The 17,195-nt window shown below is 39.2% G+C and overlaps 1 protein-coding gene across 1 annotated transcript in view; it reads left to right on the forward strand.

The window, feature by feature from the left end:
* Positions 1-8,817: 8,817 nt before the first annotated feature.
* LOC137288082 (relaxin receptor 2-like) overlaps positions 8,818-17,195 on the forward strand; it is a 34,805-nt gene continuing 26,427 nt past the window's right edge. The window contains exon 1 of the mRNA XM_067820457.1: positions 8,818-9,037. The gene's annotated coding sequence lies outside the window, so the exon portion shown is untranslated. The remainder of the gene's footprint in view (positions 9,038-17,195) is intronic.

Raw genomic sequence — 17,195 nt, forward strand, 5'->3', positions numbered from 1 at the left:
TTGCTCTGAAGTTATAATGGAATAAATACCGCGGATTATAAGATTAGGATAATTACGATAACCGTAGTGAACTTACATTATCAAAAGGCGATTTATGATATCAGTGCTTTCAGTAAGTGTTTTAGGCCATGTCCTTGCATCACTGAAGTTCTTGTATTCTCAGGTACTTCATGAAACCACGTATTGTCCTGGGATATCAAGACAACAAGGGCAATTTTCCGGAACCAGATTAGTATTTGTTGGCACAATACTATTACAATATATGACGTCATAGTTGGGTTCAAAGAAACCGGGGGTTGATGTTGTGACCACCATCCTACGCCGATGGGTTTCCACGATCAGTCAGTGCGTTCGCCTGTCACGCCGATGACAGGGGATTCGAATCCCCACTTAGGAGAAGCCCTTTTGTGGCGTCCAGCGCAGGGATATTAGTTGTGTGTTGCTAAAAGTGGCATAAAACCATATTCACTCATCTTTCTAACCCACGACACTTATTCGATTCCACCTTTACTTGTTCAAGGAACTATATGTGTCAGTTCATACTTAGTGACAGAAATAACGGGATGGAGCTCATTGTTTACTGCATCCATGTTTATTGGATACTAGCATTTTGACAGTCAACGCTATGATCGATATTTAAGTTTTGTTAGTCCTCAAGGCTGCTTTTGACTTTCGTAAAATAACTCAAACCCATTGCTGTCATCCGTGTTTTGATGTGTGAATGTCTGAGGGAATGCCCCTATGCCACCAGATGCAGATATTTATCGTTACAAACAGGGATGTCTAAAGTCACTAGCACTCACATTTGAACATGCAGTCTTCAGTGAAGAACCCACTTCCAGTAAACTGGGGTATCGAAACTATTTTAAGATTATTTATTAAATTTTCATATTTATTCTATAAGAATGAACTTTAAAAATCGATCATATTTAAGTTGTTAAGGCATTGGTCATATATTTGGTAGGGTCGGATAACTCAGTCTGGAATCTGTAAGAAAATTACACTTCTATTAATATTTTGCCGTACATGCATTTACTTAATCATGTACACCAGCCATTATGCACTCTTTATCTTAAAGAAACAATAGTTGTAAAAAATATGGTTCAGCAATTTCATGGTTTCTTACAGCATTTAACCATACACTTATCCATCTATTTGAAAGCGAATTCAAATATTGCTGTACGTACAGCGACGTAGGACCCCTTGTAGTACACCGAATCTTAAAAAACTATGATTGAATTTAGTTTCACGCCACCTATACCAGTAGTCCTATACCACCTATACCATGTGGGGAATCGAACCCGGGCTATCCTGCGTAATGAAGGAAAACTTTAACCACTAGGTTAATCACCTGCCCAGCAAAAGAAAATATGAAAGACAGAAAACAATCATATTTACTAATGTCTATTTTTCAATACTTTCATTTGTTAAAGGAAAATCATACTTTTTAATATAGGGCAAAATGCAGTGACAATCAGTGCATTAGCAACCAACGCGTTTCCGGTGAGCAATTGGCATCAGTCACGTTTGGGTTAAAGCTAATTTTACTAGAACAACAGGGCATGTTTACCTTTCCCGAAAACCCTTGGGGTCATCACTTATGTTCCTGTATTCTTATATCTATGTTTCCAGTCGATACTGAATATACACTTGCGTTTTCGGTTCTACTTTAAATAAAATACTTCAAAACGCCAGTGAAAATCCGGGTAAGAATTAAGTGTTCAGCAACACATACTTGTCAAAGGAGGTGCTAGGTGGATCGAATGGTGTGGCTCATTAACCTGGCTGAAACCATCCTCGATATCTCCAGGGTATACGTTCCGATAAGTCTCCACTATACCCTGGACGCATCTACGGCTCTGCCAGATAAATTTATTACCTCCCTTGACTGTCTTTTGATCCAATCAGGTGTCTACGCTGGGAAGTTGAGCGAACCAATCACAACTCACTTTCGGTTTTTGAATTATCTAACCGATTATACTTGGCAACATAAAGCATGCAGAGGTTCACTGGAAGAGGTAGAAGGCATTCTTGCATATGTTGTTTTAAAGTTTCGGACCTGTCAATTTCTTTGTATGATTTCCCTAAAATCTGGGACGCACTGCGAGTTAACCTTCGCAGTTGCGACCGCTGCCTTTGTTGACAGTGGCAAGCTCGGTTATAACGGCGGCCTAGCTGATTGGCTACTGTGAGAAGGCGGAGCCAGCAAAGGGAGGTAATAAATTTATCGGGCAGAGCCGTAGATGCGTCCAAGGTATAGTGGAGACTTATCGGAACGTATACCCTGGAGACATCAAGGATGGGCTGAAACATGCGATTGCGTAAATCGATGAGAATGATGTCAGTCAGTGGGTCCAGATTCGATTTATATCATTTTAGTGTCATAACATACATTTTAATTAACATCATCTTCTTAATGTCATAATTATGTGTATTTGATATGTGCGTTGTGTTCCTAACGGTTGTATATTGTTACTTTTTATGACTCGTGAATGTAAAAAGAATTCCCTTTCTGGTAATAAAGTGTTATCTATCTGTCTGTCTGTCTGTCTGTCTGTCTGTCTGTCTGTCTGTCTGTCTGTCTGTCTGTTTACAGACCGCCGCCATATAACTTGAAAATTTCTGAGTACAGCGTTGAATAATAAACAAAAACTTATTACGTCCCTAAAGAACAGTGTCTGCAAATTATATGGAATGCCCTGGGCAGCCTATTATGATGGTGTGGCGGCATTGGATACGGTTTTCAATTTATTTTGTAAGATGAATGGGCTGCTTAGTGAAGTCGAAGCTCTATCGCACGCTCTCAAATGGATTGGGACTACCGACTGTCTAACTTGATCGAGTGGGCGAGGTCGCTCTCTTCGTGGGTGCCTACCTCTGAGGGTATAGGTTGGAACCACGGATGAGGCTCCTCCCACAAAAATACTTTGTAGATGTTTGTATTTAGAAAAGGACATTTTCCAAATAATTAGCTCAGGGTATAACTCAGGGGTTGGGACAAAACGGCTGCATTTCAACATGTGGAATTGTGTTAAAATGGTGAAATTGTGGACTTGGGTCGAGAAGAGTGTGAAATGTTCAACGTGTAGAGCAGAATCCATTGGATTCCTGGATTGTGTGGCACAGACACGATTATTTACAAAGAGCCATCATATACCTAGAATACGGCTGATTCAGAAAAAGCGTCAAAGAACGAACTTAAACAGTAGTAGGTACAGAGCTGAAACTTTGGCTATTTGAATTCAGATTGAAAAAACAACTTAAATAAAATATTGTGGAATAAGAGTTCACATCTCAGAGAAAGCTTAAACTCAGTCAACTTATAACAACCATATAAGCCGTCTCGATCACCTCGAAAATATGAGCTCAATTAACACAGTTTTACATCCATCCCGAAACACAAATGAAACTATATACCCCATGGATGGGGTCTGAAGTCATTATGTCCACCCACATCAAGCAGGTCGTTTTTTACAACTAAATGGCATCGATGCATTTCAACCACAAAGACTGGATACGAGGCACTTTCCTTTGATCGGTAAGCATTGATCACCCTATGAATTAAATTTTGCTCCAAGCAAATAAAAATGCGTCACTTTGAGCGTGTCAAATACATCCTGTGAGTAACAGTACCTAGGAGCTATTTCATTAAATCTTTTTTGTCGGTAACACTGTCATTATCCATATGTCAAGGCTGGCGCATCCTCTTAGCTGCTTGTTACCAAAATGGCAAACGTCTGAGAGCCGTATTGTTTTCTGCTTTTCTCAACAATAAACAAGATGACTCTCAGTGGTGTTCAAGGTAGCTTATAATCCATTTCACTCACTCATTCCTGAGCTCTGTAACATACTTGCATGATATTCAGTGCTTTATCCCATTCGGCTATCAATTGGCCCAATCCCTTGTTATTTTAAAAACTTTTTAAAGTTTAAGACAAGGTTCTTTGTAGACAAGGTCTCATAAATACGCTGTGTTTTTTAATAGTGGTCTCACCTCAAGCTAGTGAGTTTGTTCATGAATTGCCGCTGTTCATCCAGCAGTGAATGGGTACCCGGTGGGATAATTGATATTACTGTAAACCTTCTCGTCTCACAGGCTGTCTGGGTTATCCGGGGAAATAATGCGCCAGCGTTTTGAGCATGCACAGGTGCTTCACAAAATGTCACTAACATGTTATGATGATCTGTTAATTATGTCACATTGTGTTGATTATGTCATTTGAATTGACATTTAATTATTGTGGGTTAAAAATGTTTAATGAAATGAATGAATCTGGATTTGAACTCTCATCTTGAACTTGAGCTGTGCAATTTCCCCTGTCAGCAGTGGGCTCAGGAGTTTCCTTCTCTTTGTTTTACTTGCTTCCGGTGGGTGTTGTGGAAGCGGTGAGAAATTTCCAATTTATTGAGTTGTGGCGTGGTTGTGTTAGAATTCGCCAGAACTGTTTAACACCTATATAAGGGATGGTTGTTGAGACGCGGGACTGCTCCTTTGGATTTACGCTCATCTGACAGCTAACACTGACGTTTCACCAGAGATATATCACCCGTCCTCGTTGAACGTTCAACAGCTGTCAACAACCTTCAGTCGATAAACGTTTTTATTGGAAATATCAAACCACTACTCTTTATTCATAACGTATTGTATAATTTCAGGGGTACGTAGTCTTTTGCATATGATTGCTTTCATCCGTAGTGAGTGAGTGAGTGAGTGAGAGTACTAGGGAGGGGGTAGTGATGCAGACGTCAGGAGGAAATCCCATGAAGCTTAAGGTCTGTGGTGTTCAAGCAAAGTACGACCATTATACCATTAGGAAATCCATGCACCCATATGGAAGTGAGTGAGTCAGTTGAGTTTTACGCCGCAATCAGCAATGTTCCATATGGCTGCGGTCTGTAAATAATCGAGCCTGGACCAGCCAATCCAGTGATCAACAACATGAGCATCGATCTGCGCAATGTGGAACCGATGACATGTGTCAACCAAGTCGGCGAGTCTGACCACCCGATGCCGTTAGTCGCCTCTTACGACAAGCTAGTCGCCTTTTATGGCAAGCATGGGTTGCTGAAGGCCTATTCTACCCCGGGACCTTCACGGGTTCCATAAGGAAGTCCTCTTTAAGAGTGAATGATGGAAAATGGGACTATATGAAAATGTGAGTGGTCACAGTTGGTACACCAGTGAAGACCCGCTGGATTATAGCACTAATCTGCAACAACCTATGCTCCTAACAGGAGGTAACTGACTGGATCGGATGGCAATGCTCTCTGCCGTCACATCAAATGATGCTCATGATGTCAATCAGTAGAACGTCAATCTGGACTCAGTCACTTGCAGACTACAAGGATACAGCTGTAATACTGATGAGTGTAACAACAAACAAATGTACCGATGCGCCAGTATATTTATCTGAGACGTAACCATGAAATGTTATTTTGGGCCATCGCCATGACCGCATTGTAAGTGAGAGCATGTTCTGGTTTTGCATAGGTTTTTCAAGTTGTCAGACGAATGTAGCACGCATCTAATGGATGGGTCATTTGCCTTTCTTAGGATTATGCAGTTGTGTGTGATAATTTAACATCACATATCACCCAACGGAAAAAAAAAACATTCATGTCAATAATAGCATCCCTCCTACAACTGGCATTTAGATTTTTCCTTTATATCCAGCTATAAATACAGAACAAATACCCCAAGGACGAATCTCAGGAGTCACAGACGGAATTACAAATCAAGGTGATTGATAGTGGCCGTATTTAAACTTGGACCTACGCCAAGTAGACTTCTATAACAAACCATTGCTGTTACTGTTTAAGATCCCTGAAATACACACGGGCCATGATCTATACACATGGAAAAAAGTATTGCAAAACACCGTATTTGTCGTAGCATCAACTGGTTGCCATTACGCATTGCCCAGGAACTTTACTGAACTTACTATAAGGAAAAAACTGAACCTCAAGGGATTATAAAATGGCAAATGGACACAAAAAAAGCGAAAAACTCATTGATTCCGAGAAGAAAACGTGGCGAGAAAATGACAAAGTTTTTAGTACCGATAATTATGGTCGTATGACGTTAACAAATACGGTAATTGTCAAAGTTCTGGAAAATATTTTAAGAAATCACTTAAAGTATCATTGACCGTGCACAATGTCGATGCCTTGACACTGCCAAAACATACCTGACCCGCCACAGACTGTATCAGGCGTTGACTTTGCAGTTTAGGTATTACGTATCAATCTGTTGGTGTCTTGTTTCAGTGCATCAGCACCTAGACGATCTCTCTTGGCGGCCCAAAAGTCCCAAAAGCCCTATAGGACTGAGATGTTGATTCGTGGTTGGTCAGGGTAGAGTTGCTCTTAATGTAAGAAATCACCAACGACACGTGCCCGATTTCGCCTAATACTGTCGTCCAGGAAGATTGATCTCGTCTCCAGAGGATGGTCTTCTGAATGTGGTACAACAGCCCATTCTAGGATGTCAGTGATGTTTCGTTGTCCAATCACATTTGCTCTGACCGTCATAATGCCCTTTGTTCATATGGAAGGGTTCACTTTGCTCCTATCAGTGGACCCTTACCGTGATCTAAACATCCCAGTGACGTCCAGTGGGTTTCTGTTCCATCCATTGCAGTGGACGTCTGATGAGTTATCTGGATCTATACAGTTTGGGGCGATTGTGGACCGTTTTGTTGGACAAACAACGATGTGGAAGCCACTCTGTTCTCAACACGCCACTTTACAGAAATGGATGAAGTCTCTATGAAGTCGTTTGAGTACGACCAATCCTTCATAAATAAGGACAAACATCTCCTAATTATTTTCGTTTTCGACATTATACGAATACAGATACGAAAACCATCTCGAGGATGATTGTCCTTAGTTTGCACATTTTGGTAGAGATGTCCATACGCTCACATCATTGACTCAAGAACATTGCAATTTTACTGGCGGAAATTCTTAACATGCACGCTTTGAATAAAAGTAAATAGTCGGTTTTTAAATTGACATAAAAAACTGCCTTCAGATCTGTGTCAAATTATGGCTAAGAAAAACTGAGTGATCAACAGTTCCAGTGTGCAACACTTCTTGTGAAAAATACGTCGTCTGTTTATCAAAAGGGTTAGGTAGTTTCTAGGATCGTTAGACATTATTCGAAATCCAGGACTCTATCACATGAAATTCTGCTAACTAGTGATGATACTACAGGTAGTGCACCAGTCCCGCATCATAGTCGGCCCCAGTCTCAAAACACATGCAGAGGTACGTAAACATTCAGGCTTACAATCCACATGAAGATGCGGTACAAGTCAAAACAGAGAATTGCATCCAATTTTATTCTTGTCACCGATGCGTTTAATTTGAAATCTTGAATAACTTCAAAACCAAATCCTGCCTGCCTGCCTGCCTGCCTGCCTGCCTGCCTGCCTGCCCGCCCGCCCGCCTGCCTGCCTGCCCGCCCGCCCGCCCGCCTGCCTGCCTGCCCGCCCGCCCGCCCGCCTGCCTGCCTGCCTGCCTGCCTGCCTGCCGATTTCTCTTTCTATTTACGTAACTTGTATGTTTAATATCTGTAATCTTTGTGTGTTTGGACCATTTGAGTGTAAGGTAATACTAAAAAATCATCATCCAAAAGGATCAAAGTCCGAAATGATATAAGGTAAACAGTTTTGTAATTTTTTTGGGTTTTTGAAACCCACAAGATACTGAGATGGCAAATCCAGCTGCAAAATCCAGAATTGGATTCCATCTTCTGATCCTTGGCTTATGGTTGGACAAAGGTGCTCGAAGAACTGCTTTGCTTGGTCTCAGTTGCGCCTGATGATGCATGGAACCCACACATAGCCTGGGCAACTCGGTAGCATCCATCAATAACATTGGCTCACCCTGTTCATCCCAAAGCGTTCCAGTTTGATATCCCACTTCGGTACGAAACAATATAGTAAACAGGTAATACGTTTTTGTCATAAAGAATGTACGCCAGCGCCGATTTAAATAGACTTCCCACGCTAACCTCATTAAATAATATATAATTATTCTCTTCTAAAGAAAGTACATAGTACCTCACACGGTGGTTGTGCAATATTCAGTGTGAGGGAACTTCTGCAATCCCTTAAAGGCAGACATGTACTGACTACACATTGGGTTTAAAGCTCATAACAAAATCGTTTCAAACATAAAAAGGTAGCTAAACGTTTTTGTAGGGAAATTATGTATGCAAATAATATACAAAACATAAAATGCCAGAATAACGTGTCCCGTGTCACATTTATGTATTAAATCATTTTTTCTGTACGCCTGTCTGTCATCAGCTTGACAATCAACACTGAGACTCACTAAACAGTCACAAACTGCCAATGGAAACAGCAAAGTTCAAAGAGAGAAATATTTTAGATGTGTTCTGGAATGTGTTACAATGAGGCTTTTTGTTTTGTTGTCTTACACGAACTAAACTGCAAACCTATATTGATGAAAAATAAGCGTGCATAAAAATGTGAATTTATAGCTGTCGAAAAAGAGGACAAGGTTATCTTATCACGTACTCATCCAACTATGTTTCAAGATTCCAATTGCTAGGCTTTTACACACATGCTCTGTTTGCAATCTGCCTTGCATCTTAACACCACTAAAACTTAACTAAAATGGGTATCTTTAGGCTGGGGAAATACATAGTGCATCGCTTTTGTCAATGAAAAGCACGTGACCCGTTACCTTGTCCATAACTGGCTGTTAGCGTGGTATTTCCCGAAAGACTTGTGTCAAGGACCTAGGTTGTTTATGTTCTGAATCCTGCATATACACCTGTATGTAGACGCGATCGACACAAACGCCTGGAGGACACTGTCGTGTGTTGACGCTGTCTACCTCTGGTAGTCATCAAGCATTGTGCTCCGATAATCAGTTGTTGAAAGGAACAGTCTTTATCGAGATGTGTTATTGGATTGCAAACATATGTTGCCTATTTCATGTCAGTGATACTAGACAATACGATGGACTGTATCCGTGAATGAATCGTGGAAACATGGATTGACAGGTAAGTAAACAAGGACATTGTATCGGTTTTACACACTATCTCGAATGTAAAAAATTATCGACATTTTTCATATCCTATACTTCTTGAATGTGTGATGAGATTATTCATAACATGTTAACCGAATATTTTTGTTTAATGAAATCTTTGATAGAAAATGCATAAAAACATAAACCACATTCCTTACTTGAATCTATATTGTACGAGTTACAACTTTGAAAGAGAAGCAAATTCGATGCTTCGTATTTTTGTTTGTAAGTAGAACAATATTAAATATATCTGCATATTAGTCATGAATGACGTGCAGATATGAATAGGGGAAAATGTATTCCTTCAACCATCACTATGTATTCAAAATCAAGCAGGGAAAACTGTATTAATTATGGAATTATCATCAAGGTGTGTCCTAAACACAATGGCATGGTTAAAATATTTGTATTATTAAGGATTCATAATGCTGATTGTGTTATTGGCAAAGCAACGCATATAGTTGTGAACTGGTATTTAAAACGCGGTATACAGTTTCGGCATGTTGATGGGCAAGACTAGACTTTTAACCAAGGTGAATCTAGTGTAAAACGATACTTGATACTGATTACTCCACATACTTCCTCGTCGGAGAAGGGGCGCAGAACCATACACACATTGCCATACAGATTACATTATATAGAGGGGATAATGAATTTGATGACAACATACTGATGTAGATCGGAATTTAAAGAAGACATATAGGTCAGCATAACACGCTGACATTTGGATCAGGATATATATAAGATTTAACGAAATTCAACACACGTCGATATATAGATCACTGTTTATAGGATAACAATAACCCGACACTGATACACAGATCAGATAGTAGGTGTGAAAATGACTAACGTTAGACTGCACTGATATAGTGATGTAGGTCAAGATATATCGCGATGGAAACGAAAGCCAACCCACCACATCGATATACAGATCAATACATACATACATACATACATACATACATACATACATACATACATACATACATACATACATACATACATACATACATACATACATACATACATACATACATACATACACACACACACACAGACACACAGACACATACACACACACACGTACGTACGTACGTACCTACCTACCTACCTACATACATAGCGACATACATACATACATACACACATACATACATACATACATACATACATACATACATACATACATACATACATACATACATACATACATACATACATACATACATACATACATACATACATACATACATACATATCTAATGATAAACTGAGGAGAAAACGATGACAAAACACTCTTAATTCATACATCGATGTGGGTCTCTATTTACATGTAGAGTGAAGTAAATGAAACCCAAACACACCATACTTACACACAGATCAGGATATATGTATGAGATAAGGAGGTTTGATAAACAAATCAGGAGTTATACAGGAGACCTACACATTGCACTGATATATGCACTGATATATGCACTGATATATAGATATAAATCAGGATGTATAGCTAACACACCATACCGACATATGGATCAGAATATATAGCGTACCGTTACCCGTATACAGGCTGATACAGAGATCAGTGTATACAGAGGAAGTAGGAAAGCCCTGCCCTAACGAAGGCCACCACACACACGCGCACGCACACACACACACACACACACACACACACACACACACACACACACATATATATAAATCAGGATGTATAGCTAACACACCATACCGACATATGGATCAGAATATATAGCGTACCGTTACCCGTATACAGGCTGATACAGAGATCAGTGTATACAGAGGAAGTAGGAAAGCCCTGCCCTAACGAAGGCCACCACACACACGCGCACGCACACACACACACACACACACACACACATATATATAAATCAGGATGTATAGCTAACACACCATACCGACATATGGATCAGAATATATAGCGTACCGTTACCCGTATACAGGCTGATACAGAGATCAGTGTATACAGAGGAAGTAGGAAAGCCCTGCCCTAACGAAGGCCACCACACACACGCGCACGCACGCACACACACACACACACACACACACACACACACACACACACACATATATAAATCAGGATGTATAGCTAACACACCATACCGACATATGGATCAGAATATATAGCGCGCGTACCGTTACCCGTATACAGGCTGATACAGAGATCAGTGTATACAGAGTAAGTAGCAAAACCCTGCCCTAACGAAGGCCACCACACACACGCGCACGCACACACACACACACACACACACACACATATAGATCAGGAGATATGGATGAGATAACGAAGGCCAACACATATTAAGATAACGACGACCAACATGCCGCACTGATATATTCATGTAGGTCAGGATATACATGTAAAGAGAAGAAAATGAAAGCCAGCATATACACACTGACGTATAGATCTGCATACACAAACGTGAAAACAAAGCTGAATTCACTGCTGATCTGTTCACATTAATCTGGATGCAGTGGAATACCATATTTAAGAATTATTTAAAAGCCCGTGTTGTGAATAACACTTTCAACAAAACCATTAGGAGTATGTTTTCATATTCATTTGGCATCATTACGAGACGCCATGATCAATCTTGCCTTTTCCGCCATTGAAGCCAGCACTTGGCCTGAACTCCTCTTATAGAACATCTAATGTACGATGCCTATATTTAACTGGCTTGTTTTAACTTGAGCTATACCTGACACCTACCACCGCAATGGTCATCAATGAAAGTGCCAGACAGGAGAATGGAACCCTCTTGGGCTTGAGATCCTTAGCGGTTGAGATCACTTCAACACTCCCATAAAGAAGAAACAGCCATTACACACACGTTAGTGTTGAACTACTGACGTAAATCACAATAACCAAACTTGACGAAGTAAAAAGAACTGATGGCACAACCCACACAGTGGGTAAAGAGAAGCTTCAGATGGTATGCTATTAACTCCACTCAACGCAATCTTTGGATAATGCCTGAGATTCCTGACACAGTTGATGCGGGTTCCGTTTGGCGCATGCCATATTCGTTGTCATCATTACAAATATGCACAGACTGAAGGCATCCTTACTTTGAATCACAGGAAACATTTGAATGGAGGAAAAACACGTAATAGTGAATGGTACTCGTACCACGTCATTTGACATATATACTGGTGACGAACGAATTACAGTTTACGTCTTCACATTCGTATTCAGTTCGAGTGGGTAATCAGGATTTCCTTAGGATTTGGGCACAGAAATGTTTCTCAGCGTCTATGTACGTTCGAGTCTATGTATGTTCGAGTCTCTGTTTCTGTTTCGACACTCACTTAAATTTTTGTTAAGACTTTTATTCCCATCACCAAGAAGGAAACTAAATACAACAAACTTAATACTGGCCTTATGTGTTTCCTTTGGTTTTGTCCTGAAGACTACATTTTCTCATTAGTATTGCACAATGTAGTTCTGTTTTGCTGCAACAGAACAACTCACTTATTTACAGTAAAGTACGTTTCTGTAACGTTTATAACGAACTGAATGATGTCAAGACCATCTACTGTGTTCTAGTCGAAATACATATAACGAACACGACTATAACGAACCAACTTAAGTGATCCCTTTAGGTTCGTTATAACCTCGATTTTTTGTATAAGTGTAAACAGGAAAACTGAAATAGATCGTAACACATACGAATGTTTGCAGAAATGTGGGTTAATTAACGATAGCTTGACTTCTGTTCTGTATTCTCCACTTGATCACTTTGTTATAGACAACTCTTTTGCCCACCTACATTATTCCTTGAACATGTCATGGGTATTAAAACGAATTCAGTTATACCACAAGATAGATAAGCTTAACAATTATCGCAGCAAGTTTCTTGAGTGAAGCGCCCTGAGCGTAATTCAGTTTTAATGAATTTAACAACGTGTACTTTAAAGTCGTCATTGCAAATGAATTTCCCCTGGCATTTCGCTAAATATGTTTAGAATGATCCATGTTTTAATTTTCTCTCCTAATCTTTGCACCACCGACAGCACAGGACGTGGCGTATTTGAAAAACCGAATGAACTCCAGAGAAGAATAATGACGAACGTAATTTTACTGACTATTAAGAGGATAACTAAAACGTGTGTTTTGATGAGTTACATATTATGTTGTTAAACGACTGAATATTCGACCATATGTGACAGAGGCAATTTTGTATATGATGCGTTTCACTTAACACTGCATTAAATTATGCAGAATTCTAAACAAAGCATTTGTTGACACGATTAAAGTTATGTTTGAACAACAAACACATTCGAATGATACACGGGATCGATTTATTTATGTTTAGAAGCAAGCGAACAAAATGATTTAAGCATTGCTAAGTCACATCTTTAGAGGATGAATGCATAAGCAAAGCAAACTTTACGTCGTGTTATTCACAATAAAGAGGTTGATATCCATAAATCTTGCTCTCATCACTGGTAAGTCATTGTTAAGCACATGTCTACCTGTGGTTTTACAAACTGACTGTGTCTGTCGTAATGACTTGGTTGTCACATGTCATGGCAACACACTTATGTAGACCGGTGCTCATGCTGTCTGTTCCAGACCGCCACCATTTATTCTGGGTGCAACCTTAAGCAACAAACAATAAGAGCCAACAAGATCTGCTGGTGATTATTGCACATATATGATTTAAAGGGTTTAAAATTATGAACATGTGCTCATTTTTTAAAGAAAGCAGAAACATCTTGTTGGCACTCATATTTTCATTTACCAATCTCACGATAGAATGGAAAGCTTCGTACACACACATTTCTCTACAAACCAGAGTCGATATGAAGATTTGTATAGGTGCTGACACGTAACTTTTATATACTAGATATATATTTTAGTTATATTCTTATTATCTTATTTTATATACGTATATGAACATTTGCTCTTTTCTCGTCAAGAAACTTCAAGTGGAGCTCGGCATATAACTTTCAAACTGGCACCAGGCCTACAAACCACATCAAAGGCCAACATACTGTAAATGTCTATCAAATTTGAAAGATGACATTTATGGTGTATGGTGTGTCACGTTTAACAGCACATGTCACATGAATTATGTCACGTTCTCACAACGCCCCTCTACCGTGACACAACGTTCATAGACTTTTAAGCAGATGAAAGAATATTTTGGTATGGGCACAGCATATTAATTATCGATACTTCATACTTCGGATCTGCTTTAACTAACTTTAACTAAAGTGGCTCAAGCTCGGAGTTTTGTTTTAATTGAAATGTAGTTTCTATGTTGTCTGTCAGGCAATATATATTGCAAACTATCATTTTTCATTCATTAATATATATTTAAATCTTGAGATGTTATGGATATGAGCTTAAGTTAATTTGATCTCAGCTTTGTTTTTGTTTTGCTTGTAATGTTGTTTCGGTAATGTTGATGTTTGGTGGTGATAAGTGTTTGTGTATGTGGTTACATGCGTGTGTGTGTGTGTGTGTGTGTGTGTGTGTGTGTGTGTGTGTGAGTGTGTGAGTGTGTGTGTGTGAGAGAGAGAGAGAGTGTGTGTGTGTGCAGATGTTGATATGATAGGAATATATTTGAAGAGAAGGCGAGGAGATGGTCACGGTGACGACAGGGACGGCACGATATACACTTGTGTTCTCCTGTGTCGGACTAGAATGTATTTCTATATTGTCAGTGTTGTGTATAATGAATCCAAAGAATATCACACAGCCACGTTTACATAATTTAGTTCTAACATCACAATATAACTAACCAAACTGACAACGTTATTTGAGGTCTTTATAGCCATGTAACAAACTGCCCAGACAAATATCACATCATATATAAATATTGCATTGATCTAGCATCCTCCCTCTATGTTAACAATGCCGATATGTCAATATAAATAACAATTCGCAAAATATGCCAAAACAACCTGCATTTTTCTGTGTAAATAATACGCCATCGAAGTCAAATTATTATGCTTACGGCTAGCCATAATGTGTCACATATACTCTGGAATTCTTGTGAACATTCATCTTTGCTCATTGTTGGCATTAAACAAGAAGACGCAAGGACGCATTTACGGAACAGCTGGACGAAACCGATCCGTTATGTTATTCTCATTAAAGCATGGCTTTTTGGATATGTGTGATCTTTCACGTCACAGTGTGGTATATTCCTACATAATTTGGTGACTGGAAATAGCTTAGTCTGGGTCAGACAAGTCAGGGAATTTAGGCTTGAGAAATGAATAAGTTTGCACGATCTTCATCGGTGACCTTTCTGAAAACTTTGAAGACACACGAAAGATAAAATGGCCTTGCTAACCTTTTTTCGAACCGCACGTATCGTCACTATGTTCATTATCAGCATATAACGATTGCAAACCTTCGTGTGCTCTGTTTCCTTGGTCTCAAAACAGAAACTGTACAATATTGAACACCTTGAGGTAAATGTATTGTGGTAACACTAATTGTGAAGCTTTTTGTCCGGATATAAAATGGGACAAGTATATACCTCAGTTATGTGTGTCATGCCCTGTTCGCAACAAATACCTTGTTTTTTGGCATCAACGGATGCAAGTGAAGTTTGTTATGTAAACTGTCCCAGAAAAAATCATATTGTTATGCATCGTATGATCTCACTGGCCTCATGTATGAATTTTGGCTGAAGTCTTCGTGATAAAATAACTCAAATCTAATAACTTAAATGTACGCATATTGCATATCATTTTGTTTATGATTACACCAATATATCCACAAAGAATTTAATTAAGGGCCTCTTGTATTTTTGCACCCCTTGTATTATGTTTTCAACATGTACAAACGTATCGTGGTGACCACATGGCAAAAACCTGTGTTTTGCTAATCCGGATGCTCCTTTGACACATGAAGTCCATGTTGATTGCATTGTGATAATTGCTTATTTTTTTAAAAAAAAAACAACAACAAAAAGCAAACAAAACAATACAAAGTCAAAAACAAAAATGGAAACACATAAACGAAACACATAAACAAATAAAACAACCCACTGATTTCCATACAAAACAATGTGTTTACAAGTGTGGCCCTCGAATGTTTAGTGTTGAATTTGTCTATTTGCGAGTCTAACACGATGCAAGGTGAATACCGCGTGCAACCTCTGTATGCCTGTATGACAGCCATCACTTTCCTCCTCATACCCCTGTCAACCTCCCGATCCTCTGAAGGTCCAGCTACACCACTCCTCGTCTAAAGCAGCTTCCAACTGGGCCAGGTCCTGTAGAAGAGGCTCCCTTTATTGCACACGACGACCAATGCAGAAGCTCAATGCAGATGTAACCTTATATGTGATATAACCTTATATTATAACTCTTTAAAAGCTATTCACCTAATCTCAACTAAAAAGTGTAATGCACGCGCGGCCTCACATATGTATCGCTCAGGGGTGAAAGCATATTTTCTTCCAGAAGTTGGGATTATGGCCAAATCCCATTTCTTTCAACTTATGATTATGCGATGTTTTATGATTTTGTCTATTCAACCATTGTCATAGGAGGTGAAAAGAACTGGATACAAAAACATTTTCTTCACAGTCAGAATATTCCCGCAAGATGGAGTTCAAAATCAATTACCATGTTTTTTGTAAAAAAATCACGTCACGTTTATGCTTGATAAATGTCATGCACGATTCACATGTGAATACATGTGATCTCCGCAATACACGCACTGTCCTTGTCCAACATTAGCCAGTAAACAGCATTTAACGTCACTCTACATCATCAATGTTTGTCATGATTTCGGTTATGCTCATTTCATATGTTATTAACGTTTCACTGTGATTCGTATGCGTATTTCTAATATAAAATAAATATTAAAAATAAATTTTAAAAGCTTGAACACATCGTCTGGGTTTACAGAGATGAAGTTGTATAATTACACTCGGTAATTTTAGGACATTATTTGGTGACGTAAGAGAAATAGCTTCCAGTCATGCCGGTATAAGTGAATGCATTATTCGATTTTTATGTCTGTGTACATGTATCAGCTTATGCAAGATTCACAGCGAATGTAGATTACTGCGTGACAAAAAACATAAAAACAATCCGTGACGCATGTAATCCGAGGAACGTGAAGCTTGGATCCCGACGTTGGCGTG

This window comes from Haliotis asinina, chromosome 6, assembly GCF_037392515.1.
Source record: "Haliotis asinina isolate JCU_RB_2024 chromosome 6, JCU_Hal_asi_v2, whole genome shotgun sequence".
In the NCBI taxonomy this organism is placed as follows: domain Eukaryota; kingdom Metazoa; phylum Mollusca; class Gastropoda; order Lepetellida; family Haliotidae; genus Haliotis; species Haliotis asinina.